This window comes from Rhinatrema bivittatum, chromosome 2 (assembly GCF_901001135.1).
Source record: "Rhinatrema bivittatum chromosome 2, aRhiBiv1.1, whole genome shotgun sequence".
NCBI classification, from domain to species: domain Eukaryota; kingdom Metazoa; phylum Chordata; class Amphibia; order Gymnophiona; family Rhinatrematidae; genus Rhinatrema; species Rhinatrema bivittatum.
In genome coordinates, this window is record NC_042616.1 from 514,828,264 (window position 1) to 514,850,869 (window position 22,606).

Below are 22,606 nucleotides of genomic sequence, written 5' to 3' on the forward strand. Positions count from 1 at the left end.
GCCATTTTCCGTACGAAAACGATTCGCGGCGGGAAATCGCTCCCTGACCCCCGCTGGACCTCCAGGAACTTTTGGCCAGCTTGGGGGGGGCCTCCTGACCCCCACAAGACTTGCCAAAAGTCCAGCGGGGGTCCGGAAGGACCTCCTGCCGTCCAATCGTGTTCGTCTATGGCCGCCGCCATTTTTCGGCGCCATTTTGGAAAATGGCGCCGGCCGAAGACAACAAGATTCAGTAGCAGGAGCCCGTTCCGGACCGCTGCCGTTCCAGACCGCCGCTGGACCCGCAGGTTATTTAAGTCATTTGGGGGGGGGTTCGGGAGGGTGGGGGATTTAATTTAAAGGGTCGGGGTGGGTTTTAGGGGGTTTTAGTGTGCCGGCTCACGATTCTAACGATTTATAACGATAAATCGTTAGAATCTCTATTGTATTGTGTTCCATAACGGTTTAAGACGATATTAAAATTATCGGACGATAATTTTAATCGTCCTAAAACGATTCACATCCCTACTCAGTGTTCCCCATTGTGCAGGTACCCCAGGTGGACATGAGGCCTTGGGTGGTACAATGGCCCTTCCTGTGTGGTCAAGTGCTCAGAACCTTCACTCAATGGGGATAACTTAGAGAAATGAATGATATGTTACATAGTTATAATCAGTACATACATACAAGCACTTTATCTGACTTTTCTGTAGAAAAAGCTCACATGGATGGCCTTCAGCTTGTGAGATGTCCAACTGTGTCACACCTCCTACAGTTGCATTCAAAATGGTGCTGAGCATCATCTGTTCTGCTGTGGAAAAGCTTATCTGGCTGGCAGACCCCTCAGCTCTCATCCTGGCCTGTTTCCGCTTGATGAAATGTTGGAGGTCCTGCCACTTGTGGCTCAGGTCTTTCTCACTGAAGTTGTTGTGAAAGACCACATCTAGCCTGTGGTAGATCTTTTCCCACATCTTCTCATTCTTGTATGAGCCCACACTTCTGGACTTGGGGCCATATAGCACATGCTGGACCTTTATGACCTCATGGACAAGAAAATCTACCTCCCTGGGTAGGAAGTTAGGCTTCCATAGTACTGTTCTACTGCTTCTAGACATGGTATAAGTAGGAAGACATACACTGGGAGCAAGCCCTTTATATGAACATATATGTGTAAATGGCATGTATTTGTGCATATAAAGGGGTACAATTTACATAAGTAATTATTATATGCAGATATTTTTAAAATAGGAAATATATGTGCATTTGTTATTACTCACATATATTTGTGTAACATACATGCGTATATTGTCTTTAATGCTGTGGTATACGTTTATTATTTCCACATGAGAATGTACACATTTGGTCTATAAAAGGAATAACAGCAGGTTCCATCTCATCAGGGACATTCTCATCTGGTCCAGTGTTTACCCCCATAGTTTGCAATGTGGGTAGTACCTGGACTGGTTCTTCCTGTACCTGATGCTATAGATCCTGCTGCAATCCCCTGGCCAAAAGCCTTCTGAGACACTGGCTTCTGGCCTGGCTGCTCTAGATTCAACTAATGGCTGCTTTTCTGAGGATGGTGAGAGGTGATAAGGAAGGTCTTGGCCTTCCCCAGCCTGAGTCCCTACCAGGAACGGGTGAGGGATGCCAGCTGATACTGGCCCAGGACCTTCCATGAGGGGGAAGCGACTGTATTGTCACTGCTGGGTCCCCAGCTGTTGGTGGAGGAGGAGGATGTGGTGGTGCTGCCTGCTTCTCCTCAGTGGTGGCCACAGTTGCATCAGCTGCAGGAGGGGCTAGGTGCTCCGCTACTTCTTCCTCCTTCCCTTCCTCCTCCTCTGAGCTGGTAGAATCTGTGAAGAATGCAAACAGCATTAGTGTCATTTCATCAACTTATAAGCTCTAGAGTGTGATGTGCAACTTCATACAAGCTGTTAGTTGCATAGCATTATTGGGAAAGGTGGAGACACCCATATCTGATAGGTGGTAGCAAAGCCTTAGATAGGATCCCTGACGTACAGAAGCTTCGGTACTGTACTATTTTTGAACAATGGTGCTTTGCTATTAAAAGTGGCTTAGAGATTGGCTCAGTGTTTGGGTAGTTAGTGTAAGGCTGTGGTCTAGATAGCAAGTCATCAAGCACCAGAATGCATCACCTTGTGTACGGGTGTGTCAAGGATGGGAGGCATTTATTTTCCATGGTGAGATTTGAAGGAGTAGGTTCTCACTCACTCTTGAGTGTGAGAACCTACTCCTACATACGCCTACATACTCCTACATTCTAGGCCTATGGGTTTTATACAAGACATGCTTCATGACAGTGCTTTCTGTAACCCAGGGAATAGGCAAGGACAAATTCAATATGCCTGAGGGTTTCTTGTTGCACTAGGCAGATACAGGGTCCTGCTGATTATCAGGGCAATAGTGGGACCTGTGATGGAAGCAGGAAATAGACAACCATGTTGACATCTCCCTGTTGATCAGATTATTAATATAAATCTGGCCTCTTTCCACCTCATATGCAGTTGCTCCAGTCACTCCCCATGTTTGCAATGTAGCTCCCAGGCCTTCTTCTTCAGGTTCTCAATCTATACAGAAAAATAGGAATGCAATGTTTTGTGTTCAATGTCACTGGTTCTGTGACCTCAAGATTACTATGTTTAAATGTTCCCAACTGAAGTCTTGAGTTGGTAGCATGAATCTTTGCTCTCCCTTCAAGCAGCTAGATGCGGTATCCTGCTACATGGCCAGATAGTTCACCAGCACAGGGAAATTCCCTGACCCAGAAAGCAACCCAGTTTCAGGAAAGAGCTAGCAAACCAGTCTAGACATTCTGAAAACCCAATTCTAATACATTATTATAAAAAAGTGAAAATTCTGGGACTACAGGTAGCACAAAGCTTTGGAGTATAAGATTAACTGCATAACTAGCTCAACTCTTTCCTTTCTAGAAAGAGGGCATTCTTATACTCTGCCATAGGGGCCAGCAATAAAACTTGCAACAGGTCCCTGAGGATGTTCTTTCTTTTACTTTGAACTTTACTATAAAAATAATTTTGCCTCAAGTTATTGCTTGTTATCCTACCCTATTCTATAACTAATTCAGTATAATAATTTATGAAAACATGTACATGCCATTAACAACATATGTGAATGTAACATCTTCTATGCATGGGTATTATCTTTTGCCCTATCAAAAGGCCACATTAGCCCCATTTGTACACATGCTCCATAACTCTACTCCATCCTCAAACTTCCCTATTGATCTCTCAATTGCCCCAATCCACCTCTCACCCTCGACACCCAATTGCCCCCCACATGCCCCCTACACCCACCCCTAAAACAGCTCACACCACTCTCATGCCCCTGCCATCACCCACTTCCTTAGTTCCTACAATGTATTTATCCCACAGGGGTAGGAATTATCTCTATAATATTCAGCCTGGAGGGTCTTCCAGGCCCACCTCATGTACTGGCAGTTACAGTGGACCCTAGCAAAGGGGAACAACAGCTCCTTGGCTGTCTTGCCAGGGAGGCCATCTTGCAATGAGTCTGCCATGGAGAAACTGTAAGTTTGCATATGTTGAGAAAAAACATTTGCACATACATGCATTATGCGCAGACATGTTTGCATGTATGCAGCCACTTATGTGCAAAAATGCATGTATGTAGTCACTTGAATGCAAACATGCACATGTGAACATTTGTGCATGTAGGGAACATTTGCATGTATGTTTTCTTGAAAAAATATGAGCATTTTACAATTTTCACATATGTGCACGTTCAAATTATAAAACACTAATGTCCATGCGGGCAAGGCCAAATACTCATATAATGGGCTTGCACGCACCTCTTTGAAAACTATCCTCTTAGATTGTATTTCCAAGGCTACACACATTTATTTTCCATTAAAAAATTGACCCATTTGAAAGCAGGTGCAAAAGTTCATGGGGACAAAGTTTCAGAAGGAAAGTACATACATATTTTCACTTTGAAATTTGGTCAAAGTCTTCAGATAAAAAGTACTTGCAGACTTTGCATCAAAGCAGACAGTTTGCAAGTTGCCCCCTGAAGGACAGATCTTGCTAATAGATTATCCTATCCATTCACATATCTGAGTCCAGATTTTTGCTCATAGTACTTCGCTATCAGCTTTAATGCACAGAGGAACTAAGGAGCATTCTCATATCGTCATCAGTAGAGTTAGAGAACTATTAACGATATTGGCAGCCCCAATCTTTTCCATTCTTCTTTTAAGGAGATGAAGTCCAGCATATAACCAGACCTAAGGCTGAAAAATGGCTGTGGCACTTGGCCTTCTCACCCCAGGTCCCAGCTCTACGCAGATTGCCACATTCTGGCCAGTGCTACTACCCAGTCCCCATTTCCCATTGGCAGCCACCTCCATACCAAGCATAAGGAGAGGAGGGGGTAGGATTACCAGATGGCTCCAGGGTATCAGATTGTATCCCCCTTGTATTCAATGAGAGCAAACCAGGCTGGTTTATTCTGTCCTTGATGACCTGGCACCATTTGGTATCCCTAAATGGTGATGGGCACAAAGGTACCAGGGCTGTTCACATCATATGAGGTGAAGCACTGGCTTATACCTACAGGCTTCATGAATGAGCAGCAGAAAGTATTTTGGAGGCCTCCTTCCTCTTCTTCTATGTCTGGCAGATGTTAATTTTGGTCTGGCCACACTGGATTCAACTTGGCCAGTTTCCTGCCTTGTGAGTTATGTGGATCCAGCATTGCTGCTCCTGCCATATCTCCCCTTTGTATAGGGTAGCAACTCTTTTTCTCAGCAGCAGACAGTGCAGGCTCAAAAAAAATATGTTTGTAGTCCTTGTGTCTGCCCTGTTAATGATGTCTACAGCCCCCAGCTTCTCCTTGGATCCAAATGCTTACCCACATTGAGGTTAGTTTTGCCCAGAGCACTCTTTAAGGGAGATGGATTTTTGATTTGTCTTGATAGTATATTTCTGCAGTATTTTTCTTTCGGTCTGTCTTCTAGCTTTTGTTTTTGATATTGCCAACTTGGTCGATAGTTAAATTTGTCAAAATAACCAGCAAAAGAAAGGTTACCAGCATTTACTGGAAGCAAATGGCCAAGACAGTCATCGATGCCAACCTCTCATCCTTAAAAAGGGCTAAGAAGTGACTTATGCCTATACTGATTAAATAAGTCTTAGTGTAGTTGGGACAAGAACACAGAAGATAGACACCACATACAGCAAACCTTGATAGCTTGGATAACCTCAGAGCGGAAATGAAAAAGCATGCAACACAGCAATGAAAAGATGTATGGCAATGCCTCAGTACCGCCGCTATTACTAGCAATGGTAACATGGAATAGACTTAGTTTTTGGGTACTTGCCAGGTTCTTATGGCCTGGATTGGCCACTGTTGGAAACAGGATGCTGGGCTTGATGGACCCTTGGTCTGACCCAGTATTGCATGTTTTTATGTTCTTACCGATAAACCTCATACCACCATCCGTGACAAGAGAAAGGCACCCACAGGAACTGAAATGAAATAATCAGCATATGCATGAGTGGAACAAAGGTAAAGACAAGCACCTGCATAAGCAGATCAAAGGCAGAGTTCCATAGCAGGGAATCTAGCATATGAAGAGCACTTGCCGCCAGCTTTCAGTGAAGAATCTGATGAGTGTAGACACTCCAGATGAGTATACCAACTGTTTAAGTTTTCCAGATAGCTCTAATTAATATGTATGTGATAGATTTACATACATTGGAGGCAGTGAAGATCTATCTCATTCATATTCCTTAGAGTTATCTGGAAAACCTGACTGGTTGGTAGCCTTTGAGTACTGATGTCCCCACTCCTGACTTAGAGGCTCCAATCCTCTAGCAGTGCAGATTTGGGTTTTGAATCATCTACCGATAGTAATGAGTAGCTCACCCCTGCTAATGTACTGTGGATTACCCTGAAAGCATTTTAGAGAAAAAATGTCTTAAAGACTACAGAGGACCAGTTAGACAAGATGTAGCCTGTGAAAGAGAAAAAAGGTAGGATCTCTCACGAGAAATCAGTGAAGCTGATCAACTATTCAAGGTCAACTTCTGAATAGTATTAGACATAATGGACAGGATTAAGATGATGTCCTTAATATAGCAGAACCACTAGATCACCACATTGCCCCCTAAAGATAAAAAAATAAATAAATGTGCAAGGGAGTTCATAGACATATTCTCCCTCCTGTTAAAAGTTTGGGGAGGGGAGAGAGTAGCAATATGTAATGAAATAAGTGTGGAGATGAGGTCAAAGTAAAAAAGCCTCAGATATTTAAAACTATGCACAGCTGGGCACTGGCATTCCAATACATTGGATCTTTCCAGTGCTTTCGATTTAGTGGATCATGCACTTTTTTTACAGTAATGTAATTTATTAGGTTTGAGTGACAGGGTTTTAAGTGGGCTAGAGAATTTCTTGCAGGAAAGGAAAGAGATGGTTAATTTTCAGGGAGAAGTCTCAACTAACAGAGAAGTAAAATGGGGCTTGTCACTCTCCCCTCTGCTTTTAAATATTTTAATGGCACATCTGGGAAGCTTAGTACGGGATGATGGTTTCAATGTCTACATTTATGCAGATGGAATACGGATTTTGGCACCACCACCTGAGGATGCATTTATGTGTATAAATCAGTGCCTGGATAGGGTTGCTAAATGGTTAAGAATCAGTAAATTGGTCAAGAATGCTAAAAAACCAGAGGTGTTATTGTTGGGGACTGTGGATGTTCAAAGGGATTGAAGTTGAATGGTCTTGATTTGATGATGAAAACAGAGGTGAGATCATTTAGGATTATATTGGATTCCCATTTGAACTTGGAGAAATATATCTTGCAAGTGGCATGTAACATTTATTCAAAAGTAAAAATGCTAAGACAACTTAATTATATTTGGACTTGCATATGTTGAAAACTGTTGCATATACATTCATAGGGGTAGATTTTCAAAAGTACACGCAGGCGTACATGTGCGCATGCTACCCGGGGCACACACATGTATGCCAGATTTTATAACATGCGCGCGCAGGCGTGCGCATGTTATAAAACTGGAGGTCAGCGCGTGCAAGGGGGTGCACAATTGTGCACCTTGTGCGCGCTGAGCCCGAGTTGCTTTCCCCGGTTCCCTCCCAGGTCGCTCAGAAATTGTCTGGATTTAAGCGCATAACCTTTTGAAAATCTGCCCCGGTGTGTGTTGATAGCTACACATCCCTCCACTCAATAGACACCTACCCCTTTAATACATTTATCCTCCCCATCAAGCTCCGTTCAAGATAAGCCCCCTTTTACTGTCTTTGATAGAACATATATCTAATGCTAATTATTGTTACTCTGTTACTTACTGTCATTATATTATTATTTATGCTGTCTGTTCCATTATTGTTACACTATTATTAATTATGCTATCTATTCCTCCATTGATGCTGATGGTTTCCATGATTGACACTGTTTTTACCCATGTTACTGCTATAACATCTTATTACATTTCTCTAATCATTTTCTGTACCTGTCAAAAGGAAAGGACTTCCTTCCTGCACCTTCAAATTATTTGTAAACTGATGTGATATGTAAATCGAACACCGGTATATAAAAACAAATAGATAAATAAATAAATAAATAAATAAATACAGCATCCCCAGGGGAGAGATGCTGGGAAGAACCAGGAAGGACAAGGCACTGGATGTTAAATTATAAGTTTACTGATTTGTTAAAAGTTCAAATTAATGTCGATTTTGTATGCAGTTATATCTGAATTTAGTGCAGACAGGAGTGTCTCTTCTGGGTAAGTGTCCTGTACTTCAACAATCTGGGCAGAGCTTCCCATTGTGATATTTAAGTGCACAAAAGCTCTCCTAGAAACCTACTGGGAATCCCAGTGTAGGGGTCCCTTCAAATACAGTAAAACAGTCCTACCTGAGTCTCCAGCTCATTCCCAAATACCCAGCCCTGAGTCCTGGTCCCATATAGGTGGAGATCCGGATGGGAATCTCCAGGTCTTACTTTGTCTGCTTAGTTGTTGGCAATTCTCCTTATGACTCCAGTTAGGAAGCTAGGAAACTCCACTCTATACTCAATTGAAACAATGTCTTTGAACAGCTAAGAGGTAGAGAAATAAATCTCTCTCTCTCTCTCTCTCTCTCTCTCACACCTCTAGTTCTTGAAGAATCCTCATTGGTCTTTTTGTACCCCACATTAAAAAAAAAGCTCCCATGTCCTGAATGCTTGGGCTCTTTCAGCCCAGCCAGCAGCCACCTTCACAGGACTGGAGACTCAACAGGGGTCATCTTCCCTTGGAGAAACCACATTGTAGAATTCTGAACCAGGAGGGCTCAGTAGTTTTGTTGAATTGAAGACACCTCCCACGAGAGTCAAACCCTTCACCATGTCTACTTTCTCTGACCTCACATTCAGAGCTTGTTGAGACCCTGAGGTCTTCTAGTAAGGGACAGTTTTGGGACCTCTTTACAGCTGTCTAGAATGATGGATCCAGTTTCACTCCTCTGTTTTTGTTTTGCTAACAATTAGCTATGCCACATTGCTAGAAGTGAAAATAGAGTTGATTTACTGACATGACTTTGTTGGTGGCAGAGTGCTTTACATCTACAAACATTTCATATTGCTCTCGCAACTGAAACTGAAGAATCAATGCAGATGATACTGCTCCTGCTGCTACTTCTGCTCTTTTAGCAGGATGAACAAAGTTATTCTACCCTGTGACACTAAACAGTGCTATTATTATTCATTTCGAACATACAAAATACTGAAACAATTTATTTTAATTTAGCAATGCTGCTGAATCTGCTTCAAAGCACAGTTTCTATTCAGGAATGATAAACCTAGAGTTTTCCCTGCCTTTACCAGGGGCATGTACTCTAAGTTCTGAAGACTGTTAGATTTGCAACTTGAACTAATACTGACAGCACCCTAAAAAGTTTGATCAAGAAAGAAATGAAAAGAAATACATTTAGTAAGCACCCCCCCCCCCCACCCCCAAATACAAATTAAAAGATATTCCTTGTTATGCACATCTGATATAAAGTCAGCTTCAAGCAGGAAATCAAAGGGAGAGAAGTGGGGAAATATGTTTTGAAAGCTTTACAAAGTGCAAAAAGTCATCCATGATCGGGTTACATGCCCCAGTGAATTGTGCGTCCTTTGAAACCATGCAATGAAGCAAAGAGAAATCACAGGTTCCTTTATCCTCTCTAATGTCTGTGCTTTATGTAACCATTTTCTCTTCCCCTAAGTGTAGGACCTTTCTGATGTCATCTGGTAATTATAGTGCTTACTTGGGGGGGGGGGGGGGGGGGGAGCATAACTAAACAGAAATTACATGTTGATACTTAATCAGTCACATGTGACAAACCCCTTCTAGCATGACTTTGGAATTCCTGTATAGTGCCAAATAGTCCTCACTCTGGAATTGTGATGAAGAGCTTGATTATTCAAGATTCTTTTTTGTTCTCTTCAAGGCACATAGCAAAAAAAGCCCAACTAGGATTTGTTGGGAATATTAATATTTAGGGGATATCTGTCAAAAGCAATATATTATGGGGTTAATATTCAAAAGTCATTTAGATGAATAATTCATAAGTTATATGGGTTAAATGGGTTATACAGCATATTGAACCTCTTATCTGGTTAATATGTCGCTGGATAAGTTGCCTGCCTAGCAAGGGCAGAGGCGTCAGCAGAGGTGCCAGTCTCAGATCACGGAAGAAGGCTCTCTCGATCCTGGAGACCAACTTCAAATAAAGGTATGGGGCGGGGTAGGGGGTAGAAGGGAAAGTGTTAGGTTGGGCATTGGGGTCGGAATCTGGAGCCCATGAAATTTAATTTTTTAAGTATAAGGGGAAGTAGGAGCATTGTGTGGGGGAGGGGGATTCCTGGAATAATTTTTTTGTTAACATTAAATGGGCCATTTTGGACTGGTGGCAAGTTCGGCCTCATAGGGTCTGAGGCAGGGGACAGGCCGCTATGTGAGATTTTTTTTTAATGGAACCTTACTTAACCAGATATATTCTTTTTTTAATATATCTGGTTATATCTGGGAGGAAGCAGGAACACATGAAGACGGATCTGGAAGACACAGAGGCAGGCAAGAAGACACGCAGGCAGGAACTGAAGACACAGAGACTGGAACTGAAGACGCGGAGGCAGGAACCGAAGAGCAACTAGAGACTCCGGAGAGTGAAACCTGTTGCTGAGGCATCAATAGGCCAGCAGGGGTTTCCTTATATAAGGCCAGTGGAGCCCTAACTTCCGGGATCCGCAGGAGATCTTTTCCGGCATGGCTTTTTAAGGAGGGGAGGAGCCACGCGCGCGTCAAAAGTCAGATGCGGTTGGCTGCCCTGCAGCAGCGGGGCTGGCTCTTGCTGCGCCAAATAGAGAGGACCTGGAAGCTGCAGAGTGGCGGCAGCAGCGACCTGGGCCCACCCCGGGGGGGGGGGGGGGGGGGGGGGGGGGGGGGGGGTGAGTGTGGTCAGCCGCGGTGCCCCTTGGCCAGCCACCATAACATAAATGTCATACTAAATATGTAACCCCATATTTTTAGCATGAAACAAGAGTGACAGAGACTATATTAAAATCCTTTAGTCTGCCCACAAACTTGTTCTCCAAAATATATATATGCACCGTCAGTAATCCTCAGACCTAAGTGTATGCCTGAGACTAGCATAACCAGCAGGAGTACAGACACACTTACTCAGCTTCTATTACAGTCTATCATGGGTTTTAACTGTAGTCCCTCCTTCAGGGTGTTAACTGAGGAGTGCAGGGCTCAGACTCAGTCTTGAGGTTAAATCCCTAGTCATAATCACAAGTCTAAAACAGCCCAGGGTTTGGCTTCTCTGAAAGGATGTTGAGGATAAACCTCCAGGGCCCAAGGCACAGATAAACCTCTTCATTGGGTGTGCCTGCTGTTACTTAGATGTGCGTGCTTAGGTGTTCCAAATTAATCAATACCTGGATATTCTTCCAAAGTAACAATTTGCACCAAACACACTTGTCCTGACTATATCCATGTCTAAGACTGAATTTCTTGACTAGAACTGCTCCTCTTTGAATGTATCCTTCAGTATAGGATCCTGAAATGATCTTAATCCCGAGGGTTTGAAATGGTAAGTGGATGGTATCATAGGTCTAATGGGATCCCTTCCCTAACTGTACAATAATTCCTGGTGTACTTCCTGATCTCCAAAAAACAGTTTTCATCCTTTCTTCCAGGGTGATGACTCTCGTAAAGGGTCTCCAGATGTTGTGAAACTTCCTACTCCTGATCTTCTCTCAAAATAGCAATGTTGGAAAAGGTCTTGCAATAGGGAAAAGATTAGGTCTTCGCTTTCCCCCAAATACTTGGCAGGAAGGATAGGCAAAGTTTTCTCCAAACTCAGAAAAGGACAGCATCTCTAAAAATACCAAAACAGGGCTCTCTTATGGCAAATCTAATTGAGATGGATAACTCTGTCAACAGTGGCACAACTGCAAAAGGAAAGAGTGAAGTGAATAACAAATCTCAAATAAAATCTCATAAGGAGTCCAGGAAAAGCAACAACCTTAAAGAGAGTACCTGGAAGGCTATGACCACAAATGCTCATAGTTTGGGAAATAAAATCCCAGATCTGCAGGCCCTAATGGCTGAGGCAGAATTGGACATTGTTGCTATCACAGAGACATGGTTCACAGAATCTCATGATTGGGATACAACAATACCAGGCTATAACTTGTTAAGGAAAGACAGAGAGGATAGAAAAGGGGGAGGTGTGGCTCTTTATATCAGAAACAACATCCAAGCATCTGAGCTGCAAGGAAGTTGGGGCAAGGAAGAAGCAATATGGGTCGACCTAAAAAAAGATGACGGAGCATCCATTTATATTGGAGTGGTTTACAGGCCTCCAAACCAAAAGGAAGAGCTGGACAGAGATCTGGTTGAAGACATCCATAAGATAGGTAAGAAGGGAGAAGTGGTGATCGTGGGTGACTTTAATATGCCAGATGTAGACTGGAAAATCCCATCTGCAGAAACTAAAAATAGTAGAGCAATAGTGGATGCCATGCAAGTATCTTTGTTCAAACAAATGGTGTTGGAACCCACGAGAGAAGGAACTATACTCGACTTAGTGCTCACTAATGGAGAAAATGTCTCCGATGTCCAGGTGGGCACCCACCTCAGCACCAGTGATCATCAAACGGTATGGTTTAATATCACTAAAAGAATAGGGAATAGAACCACAAAGACCCGAGTTTTACAGTTCAAAAACACGGACTTTGAGGAAATGGGTAAGTACCTGGAGGAAGAACTAAAAGGATGGGAGAACGAGAGAGATGTGGAGCAGCAGTGGACCAATCTAAAACGAGCAATCACCAAGGCAACTACTCTATATGTTAGAAATGTAAAGAAAAGCAAAAGAAAATTGAAACCTATCTGGTTCTCAAAGGAGGTGGCTGACAAAATTAAAGCTAAAAGAACAGCATTCAAGAAATATAAAAGATCCCAAAGGGAGGAACACAAAGAAGAATATTTGATTCAACTGAGGGAGACAAAGAAATTAATCAAGTTGGCAAAAAGTCAAGCGGAAGAGAGGATTGCCAAGGAGATAAAAAATGGTGACAAAACATTTTTCAGATACATCAGCGAAAAGAGAAAGGTCCAAAGTGGTATAGTGAAATTGAAAGGTGATAATGATCAATGTGTGGAGAGAGACGAAGAAATGGCAGAAATATTAAACGAATACTTCAGCTCTGTGTTCACTAAAGAAGACCCTGGAGAAGGACCATCTCTACACAACAAGAAACTGGAAGGAAATGGAATAGATGAAAATCCTTTTACAGTAGAAAATGTGTGGGAAGAGCTAAAGAACCTTAAAGTGGACAAAGCCATGGGGCCTGATGGGATTCATCCAAGGATATTGAGGGAGCTCAGAGATGTTCTGGCGGGTCCGCTGTGTGACCTGTTCAATAGATCCCTTGAAACGGGAGTGGTGCCGAGTGATTGGAGAAGAGCGGTGGTGGTCCCGCTTCACAAGAGTGGGAACAGGGAGGAGGCTGGCAACTACAGACCGGTTAGCCTCACTTCGGTGGTGGGAAAAGTAATGGAGTCACTGCTGAAAGAGAGAATAGTGAACTATCTACAGTCTGGAGAATTGATGGACCAGAAGCAACATGGATTCACCAGGGGAAGATCCTGTCAAACAAATCTGATTGACTTTTTTGACTGGGTAACCAAGGAATTGGATCGAGGAAGAGCACTCGATATCATATACTTGGATTTCAGCAAAGCTTTTGATACGGTTCCGCACAGGAGACTGGTCAATAAAACGAGAAGCTTGGGAGTGAGTGCCGAGGTGGTGACCTGGATTGCAAATTGGTTGACGGACAGAAGACAATGTGTGATGGTAAATGGAACCTTCTCTGAAGAGAGAGCGGTTTTAAGTGGTTGTACCGCAAGGATCGGTGTTGGGACCGGTCCTGTTCAATATCTTTGTGAGCGACATTGCGGACGGGATAGAAGGTAAGGTTTGTCTTTTTGCGGATGACACTAAGATCTGCAACAGAGTGGACACACCGGAAGGAGTGGAGAGAATGAGACGGGATCTAAGGAAACTGGAAGAGTGGTCGAAGATATGGCAGCTGAGATTCAATGCCAAGAAGTGCAAAGTCATGCATATGGGGAGTGGAAATCCGAATGAACTGTATTCGATGGGGGGGGAAAGGCTGATGTGCATGGAGCAGGAGAGGGACCTTGGGGTGATAGTGTCTAATGATATGAAGTCTGCGAAACAATGCGACAAGGCGATAGCAAAAGCCAGAAGAATGCTGGGCTGCATAGAGAGAGGAATATCGAGTAAGAAAAGGGAAGTGATTATTCCCTTGTACAGGTCCTTGGTGAGGCCTCACCTGGAGTACTGTGTTCAGTTCTGGAGACCGTATCTACAAAAGACAAAGACAAGATGGAAGCGGTACAGAGAAGGGCGACCAGGAAGGTGGAGGATCTTCATCGGATGACGTACGAGGAGAGATTGAAGAATCTAAATATGTACACCCTGGAGGAAAGGAGGAGCAGAGGAGATATGATACAGACTTTCAGATACTTGAAAGGTTTTAATGATCCAAAGGCAACGACAAACCTTTACCATAAGAAAAAAATCAGCAGAACCAGGGGTCACGATTTGAAGCTCCAGGGAGGAAGATTCAGAACCAATGTCAGGAAGTATTTCTTCACGGAGAGGGTGGTGGATGCCTGGAATGCCCTTCCGGAGGAAGTGGTGAAGACCAGAACTGTGAAGGACTTCAAAGGTGCGTGGGATAAACACTGTGGATCCATAAAGTCAAGAGGCCGCCAATGAAGAGTGGGTGACTCGCCAGAATGATGGCTACTGCCTGGACACAATACCCTTATTCAATAAACATACACATGGTTACTGTGACTCCAACATCACTCTAAGCTTCAACAGCAAGAGGAAATGTGGAAAAAGGATTTGCACTCACAAAGCTGGGAGTAGCTGGCTTGTTACGGCGGTTACTACCCCAAACCAAATGTGCCTGATACTTCACTTTCGATGCACATCCAGCATAGCTCTCTGCTCCAACGGCAGGGGAAAAGAAAAACTGATACTTCACGCATACCCAGCATAGCTTCAACGGCAGGGGAGAAGAAAAAAGGATTCACACTCACAAAGCGGGGAGTAGCTGGCTTGTTACGGCGGTTACTACCCCAAACCAAATGTGCCTGATACTTCACTTTAGATGCATATCCAGCATAGCTCTCTGCTTCAACGGCAGGGGAGAAGAAAAACAACCAATAAGGGCTGTATAACATAGTCTGGGTTAAAACAAATAAGCATGGGTGTAGCTTGCTTATTGCGGCGGTTACTACCCCTACTACCCCCTAACTAATCAAGCTTGATATTTCACTTGGATGCAGCTCCATCACTGCTCTCTATATTAATGGTGGGGGAGGAAGGGAAATAGAACCAAGAGCTAAAAGAAACAGATAAGTATGAGAGAAAAAATGTGTGAAGCTTGCTGGGCAGACTGGATGGGCCGTTTGGTCTTCTTCTGCCGTCATTTCTATGTTTCTATGTTTCTATGTTTCTAAGTCATCACTGTCCCTCTATGGGTTGTAAGAAAGGTAGAGCAGGTCTTCTCTAAGAACATAAGAACCAAGGGTCCATCAAGCCCAGTATCCTGTTTCCTACAGTGGCCAATCCAAGGCACAAGTACTTGGCAAGTAACCAAACATTAAATAGATCCCAAGCTACTATTCCTTATTGATTAATAGCAATACTCTTTGTTGTGTTTGAGGCATTGTGGACCCTTGGTCGCAATGGAGATGACTCCGCCCATGGGGAGGAGCCCTGTGGGGAGCCACTGCAATAGGTTGACACAGATAGCAGACACAGAATGGATAGAGTCTTTATTGTACTGCTGTAGATAGATGGTGAAAGCAGGAAGGTAAGGCACTGATCCACGAAGTGCCAGTACATTCAACAGGCTCAGAAGTATAGTCTCACCCAGATGTTCATGATAGGTGGGAGCCTGCAGTGCGGGTAATGCCAAGGCTGGTGGGTGGAGTTGGAGCGCTGGATCGTAGAGGTACTCACAGAATGAAGGCATCTCCCTGGTGGTAGAATGGTGGGACCGAAGGGCCGTGATGCAGGATATAAGGTGGATAGGCCCTCGAGGAGCGAGTACCCAATGGTCCACTATCCTGAAAGTAGAATAGAGAGAAAAACTCCCGAGGAGTGATTGTCTTAGTGAGGAACCCCGAAGGGAAGTTGGAAGCGAGAGACTCCCGAGGAGCAGGTATCTAGAGCTTCTTACTGGAGTGAGGCCCTTAGCATGAAAGTGGCGTCTAAGCGTGAGCCTTAGAGCAGTCAGAGTAGCGAAGCGAAGTCTTTGCTAACTCAAGGTGGTAGCGGAGGCGGAGGCTAGATATACCCTGAGGTATTGACGTCATGCGGTGGAGCTGCCCCCGAGGTTCCTACCAATGCGTATATTTGAGCATAGGAGATGTGTGCGCTCACGCCCTAGGAGACCATGGGAGTGAGCATGGTGAATGAGGACACCCATGCTGGTTTGGAACTGCTGAGGCCCTCGGCACTTAGCACCGGAGACAGCCATCTTGCCCAAAGAGAGTGAAAGGGGAGAAAAAGAGGTAAGGCAGAGTGGTCACTGCCGTCTGTGACCGACAGACGCAATAGTACCTCCCTTCAAAGGGCCCCCTCCAAGACCTCTTGGAGGGGGCCAGGTGGAATTGACGTACCATCTCCTTGTCTGTAATATTGGCCAGTGGTTCCCAGGAGTTTTCCTCTGGGCCATAGTTCTCCCAAGAGATGAGGTACTCCCATGTCGTGCCACTTTTACGTACATCAAGGATGTCGTCTAGGGCATATTCAATGTCATCTTCTGTATCCAGGCTGGTAGGCTCTGGTTCTTTCCTGGAGAACTCGGAGAGTATCACTGGCTTTAATAGAGATGCATGAAATGCATTGTGTATCTTCATTGATGGAGGCAGTTTTAGACTGTATGTTAGATTTCCTAATCACTGAAGGATGGCGAAAGGTCCCATAAAGCGAGGAGTAAATCTTGCAGAAGGAAGCTTAAATCGGAGGTACATGGTGCTTAACCAAACCTTGTCTCCAGGCTGAAACCAGGGTGCCTTTTGATGATGAGCATCAAAGGTTCTCTTTGCCTTTTTTTCCTGCTTTAAGGAGGAGCTCCTTCTTCTGTCTCCAAAGTTGGGATAATTTTTCTGTGGTAGCCTGGGCAGCAGGAGAGGCTACTGTCAATGGAATTGGCAGTGGAGGTAATGGTTGTCTCCCGTAGACAAGCTGGAAAGGGGAAGATCCCATTGAAGAAGCAGGATGTGAATTGAGGGCAAATTCTGCCCAAGGCAGTAATTCAGCCCAGTCATTCTGTCTGGAGTTGACATAATATCGCAGAAATTGTTTCAGCGTCCTATTTATCCTCTCAGTCTGACCGTTAGACTGAGGATGGTAGGCAGAGGTTAAGTCCAAGGTGATGTCAAATTTCTGACATAATGTTCTCCAAAACTTTGCAGTAAATTGCACTCCTCTGTCAGATAGGATATGTTTAGGCATCCCATGAAAATGGAAGATGTGTTTAATGAAGAGTTTTGCTAACTCAGTAGCAGAGGGTAATCCTGGTAATGCTACAATGTGTGCCATTTTAGAGAAACGGTTGACCGTATTCCATATGGTGTTATTGCCGTTGGATGATGGCAGGTCCACTATGAAATCAGTAGTGATATGGGTCCATGGTTCATCCGGTGATGGTAGAGGCTGTAATAAGCCCCAAGGATGCCCAGGTGGTGGCTTTTGCTTGGCACAGACAGTGCAGGAACCCACATACGCTTGCACGTCCTTCTTCATGGTTGGCCACCAGTAGTATCTTTGCAACATTGCTAAGGTGCGACTCTGTCCTGGATGGCCTGCCAGATGAGAATCATGTGCCCATTTCAACTTTCTTTTCCTTAAACCTCTGGCTACCACCGTCTTCCCGGCAGGTACCGTGTGGGTGGCTGTGAGAACCACTCTTTTGGGATCGATGATATGACGGGGTTCATTTGGCACATCCTGTGGTGAGAAGGAGCGTTATAGGGCATCAGCCCAGGTGTTCTTCTCTCCTGGACGGTATTTCAGAAGGAAGTCAAACCTGTTGAAAAACAGAGACCATCTTACTTGACGGTGGTTGAGTCGTTGAGCATGTCGAAGGTACTCTAGGCTCTTGTGATCGGTGTATACTGCTATTTGGTGTTGATTGCCTTCTAGCCAGGGATGCCACTCTTCAAAAGCCAGCTTGATCATAAGAAGCACCTTGTATCCTATCCCATAGTTTCTCTCAGAAGGCGAGAATCGCCTAGAAAAGAAGGAGCAAGGATGGAGCACATTGGATTTGCTGTACTCACTAAGAACTGCCCCCACACCAACATTGGATGTGTCAACCTCCTCGATGATAGGACGGTATGGGTCAGGGTGGCAGAGACACTGCTTCTTTTGAAAAGTCTCTTTTTTGGATTCGTATTGGATAATTATTTCCTTTATATTGCTTATCAAAAAATACCTCAAGATTTTTCCTCTCCCTCTTCTCCTTCCACTGGAGTCTTACCGTGAGTAAATTGAGAGGAGGGAAAACGTTAAGAATTATTGTTAGTATACCTACGATTCAATGTCGCACACAAAGCGCAAGGGTAAGATTCGAGTAGAGACACCGGCTACTCCAATAACAACGACCTTGCAATCTACTTTAACTGGTTTCTTTTCTCCGGCGAACACTTCTACTCCGAGTAGGCAGTTCATTACATTAATAGATGAAGGGCACACGTCTTTTTTGTTGGAAGTTCATATATCTCTTAGCAGGTCTTCCAAAGTTGATGGCTGAGTCTACCTCCATCGGAGTGAGAAAAGATGTGGAAGTGATCCCTAATATGCTAAGCGGAGAGACTGGAAAGGAACCCCACCCGCAGCAACAGGTTTCTGGGGCTGCTGATGGGGGAAATCCTGATACTGCTCAAAAGGCATTGATGTCAGAGGATAGAGGGGACTCGAATATGCAGAATCATGTTCGAGTGAATGAGATGGGAATACAATCACTGGATTTACAATTGATAGAGAAAAAGGAAATAACTTTGGAATTGGTATGGAAAGCTCTGACTTCTTTAGAATCTTCCATTACTGTGTTAGCTAACATAATGTCAGAGACAAAAAATCATATTTGTCAACTAGAACCAGTAATTACAGATAATGTAAATAAAATTAATGTAATAGAAAAACAGGTATCTCAGTTACAGGAAACACAAAATAAAGTTATACAAGGAGAAACACTTAATGCTAGAAAGATAGAAATACTTGAGAATGAGATTAGGTATAAAAATTTAAGAATTGTGAATTTCCCATGTGTAAAACTTAGATTACCCCTAGATATTTTTAAGAAATATATTACAGATATTCTTCTATTTCCTAAAGAGGCAATCCCACCAATTGCTAAAATATATTTTTTGAATGATGGGAAAAAAGATATAAAAAAATCACAAGGAAATAATAATCAGGGTCAAATTGAAGATAGAAATGTAACTGATTTTCTGGAGCAATCAATAGAGAGTCAGATAGAGTTCAGAGGAACATTATTGGTTACATTTATTTTTCCCTCTGATAGAGACTCGATTATGAAGCACTTCTTTCGTAATAGATTAAAAACTTTTCTGGGGGGGAAAGTCTGGATATACCCAGATATAGCTAGGGAAACTCAAGTACGTAGAAAAACATTTTTAGCAATGTATCAGGAAGATAGGGATCTTGGAGCGGATTTCATAGTGAGATATCCAAGTAAATGTGTTATTAGACTTAATAACAATTGGTACATATTTTTCGATCCTATTCAATTAAGATCCTTTATTAAAGCTAGGGCTCTCGGTGGTGGAAACCCATCATAGACTGGAGAAATTAAATTAATGTTCGCTTATTACCTAAACTATGTTCTTTAATAGTGCTATAATAAAGAGTAGTGAGGCCTTTTACAGGACAGTCAATTAAACATTTTCTTGAATTTTGAGAATGTAAAGTGAAGTAAATTGAATTATATTGAAATAAGGAAATATGTATAATTTTTATTTTAATCTTTGCCTAAAATGGATTCCGAGACTGTATTTTTAAGTTTACAAAGATGTGAAATAATAGAATATTATTGCCTTGTTTGTTAATGGTTAAAACTGATTGGCAAAACTGACCGGTTCATTGATAATTGAAATGTTGTCTATGTACTAAGAAAATCATAAATATAAAAGAAAAGAAAAAAAGAAAAGCCTTTTTGAGCGTCAGGAAGGCTGAGATGGCTTCTGGAGACCAATTGGCGGGGTTGGCCCCCTTCTTGGTCATAGCAGTTAGAGGGACTGTCAATGATGAGTAGTTTTTAATAAAGAATCAGTAGTAATTGGTGAATCCTAAGAAGTGACGCAATGCCTTCAGGCCTGTGGGTTGAGGCCAGTCCCGGATACTCTCAAGTTTCTTGGGGTCCATTTGAAAACCATTCTTAGAAACAATGTATTCCAGGAAGGGTACAGCTTCTTTGTGAAATTCATACTTCTCAAGCTTTGCGTAAAGGTGGTACTCACGCAGGCGCCTTAGGACTTTCTTAACATCCTCCTGATGACTTTGCAGATCCAGAGAAAAGATCAGTATATCATCGAGATATACTACTACACATTGATATAGTAAGTCCTGTAAGATGTCGTTCATCATATTTTGAAAGACTACAGGTGTGTTACTTAAACTGAAGGGCATGACGAGGTATTCAAAGTGTCCATCACGGGTGTTAAAAGCAGTCTTCCATTCGTCTCCTTCTCGAATACACACCAAGTTGTAAGCTCCTTTTAGGTCCAATTCAGAGAATATTTTGGCCCCTTGGAGTCTATCAAACAGTTCAGATATTAAGGGCAGGGGTACATGTCCATGATGGTAATCTCATTCAGACCCCTGTAGTCGATGCAGGTACGTAAGGTGCCATCCTTCTTCCCTACAAAAAGAAGCCTGCACCAGCAGGAGATTTGAAAGGTCTGATAAATCCCTTTTGTAGATTTTCTTGTATGTAGGTAGACATAGCTTTATTCTCAGCTACTGAAAGAGGGTAAACTCTTCCTTTGGGAGGTTCTGAATTTGGCTTCAGATTTATGGCATAATCGAACTCTCTGTGTGTTGGAAGAACATCAGCTGCTTGCTTAGAGAAAACATCCAGGAAGGAGGTATATTGTGGAAGTAAGCCAGGTAATGATGGAGTAGTAGGCATGCAGATGAGCGGTGAAACTTCAGCAAGACACCGACCATGACAGTCTGGTCCCCACTGGGACAGTTCCAAGGCAGCCCAATTAAATTGTGGCATATGGTCTTAAGAACATAAGAACATAAGAAATTGCCATGCTGGGTCAGACCAAGGGTCCATCAAGCCCAGCATCCTGTTTCCAACAGAGGCCAAAACCAGGCCACAAGAACCTGGCAATTACCCAAACACTAAGAAGATCCCATGCTACTGATGCAATTAATAGCAGTGGCTATTCCCTAAGTAAAATTGATTAATAGCCATTAATGGACTTCTCCTCCAAGAACTTATCCAAACCTTTTTTGAACCCAGCAACACTAACTGCACTAACCACATCCTCTGGCAACAAATTCCAGAGCTTTATTGTGCGTTGAGTGAAAAAGAATTTTCTCCGATTAGTCTTAAATGTGCTACTTGCTAACTTCATGGAATGCCCCCTAGTCCTTCTATTATTCGAAAGTGAAAATAACCGAGTCACATCTACTCGTTCAAGACCTCTCATGATCTTAAAGACCTCTATCATATCCCCCCTCAGCCGTCTCTTCTCCAAGCTGAACAGCCCTAACCTCTTCAGCCTTTCCTCATAGGGAAGCGGTTCCATCCCCTTTATCATTTTGGTTGCCCTTCTCTGTACCTTCTCCATCGCAACTATATCTTTTTTGAGATGTGGCGACCAGAATTGTACACAGTATTCAAGGTGTGGTCTCACCATGGAGCGATATAGAGGCATTATGACATTTTCCATTCTATTAACAATTCCCTTCTTAATAATTCCTAACATTCTATTTGCTTTTATGACTGCTGCAGCACACTGAGCTGACGATTTTAAAGTATTATCCACTATGATGCCTAGATCTTTTTCCTGGGTGGTAGCTCCTAATATGGAACCTAACATCGTGTAACTACAGCAAGGGTTATTTTTCCCTATATGCAACACCTTGCACTTGTCCACATTAAATTTCATCTGCCATTTGGATGCCCAATCTTCAAGTCTTGCAAGGTCCTCCTGTAATGTATCACAGTCTGCTTGTGATTTAACTACTCTGAATAATTTTGTATCATCCGCAAATTTGATAAACTCACTCATCATATTCCTTTCCAGATCATTTATATATATATTGAAAAGCACCGGTCCAAGTACAGATCCCTGAGGCACTCCACTGTTTACCCTTTTCCACTGAGAAAATTGACCATTTAATCCTGCTCTCTGTTTCCTGTCTTTTAACCAGCTTGAAATCCACAAAAGGACATCGCCTCCTATCCCATGACTTTTTAGTTTTCATAGAAGCCTCTCATGAGGGACTTTGTCAAACGCCTTCTGAAAATCCAAATACACTACATCTACCGGTTCACCTTTATCCACATGTTTATTAACCCCTTCAAAAAAATGAAGCAGATTTGTTAGCCAAGACTTCCCTTGGATAAATCCATGTTGACTATGTTCCATTAAATCATGTCTTTCTATATGCTCTACGCTTTTGATCTTGAGAATAGTTTCCACTATTTTTCCCAGCACTGAAGTCAGGCTCACTGGTCTATAGTTACCCGGATCGCCCCTGGATCCTTTTTTAAATACTGGGGTTACATTGGCCACCCTCCAGTCTTCAGGTACAATGGATGATTTTATTGATAGGTTACAAATTTTAACTAATAGATCAGAAATTTCATTTTTTAGTTCCTTCAGTACCCTAGGATGCATACCATCCGGTCCAGGTGATTTGCTACTTTTTAGTTTGTCAATCTGGCCTACTACATCTTCCA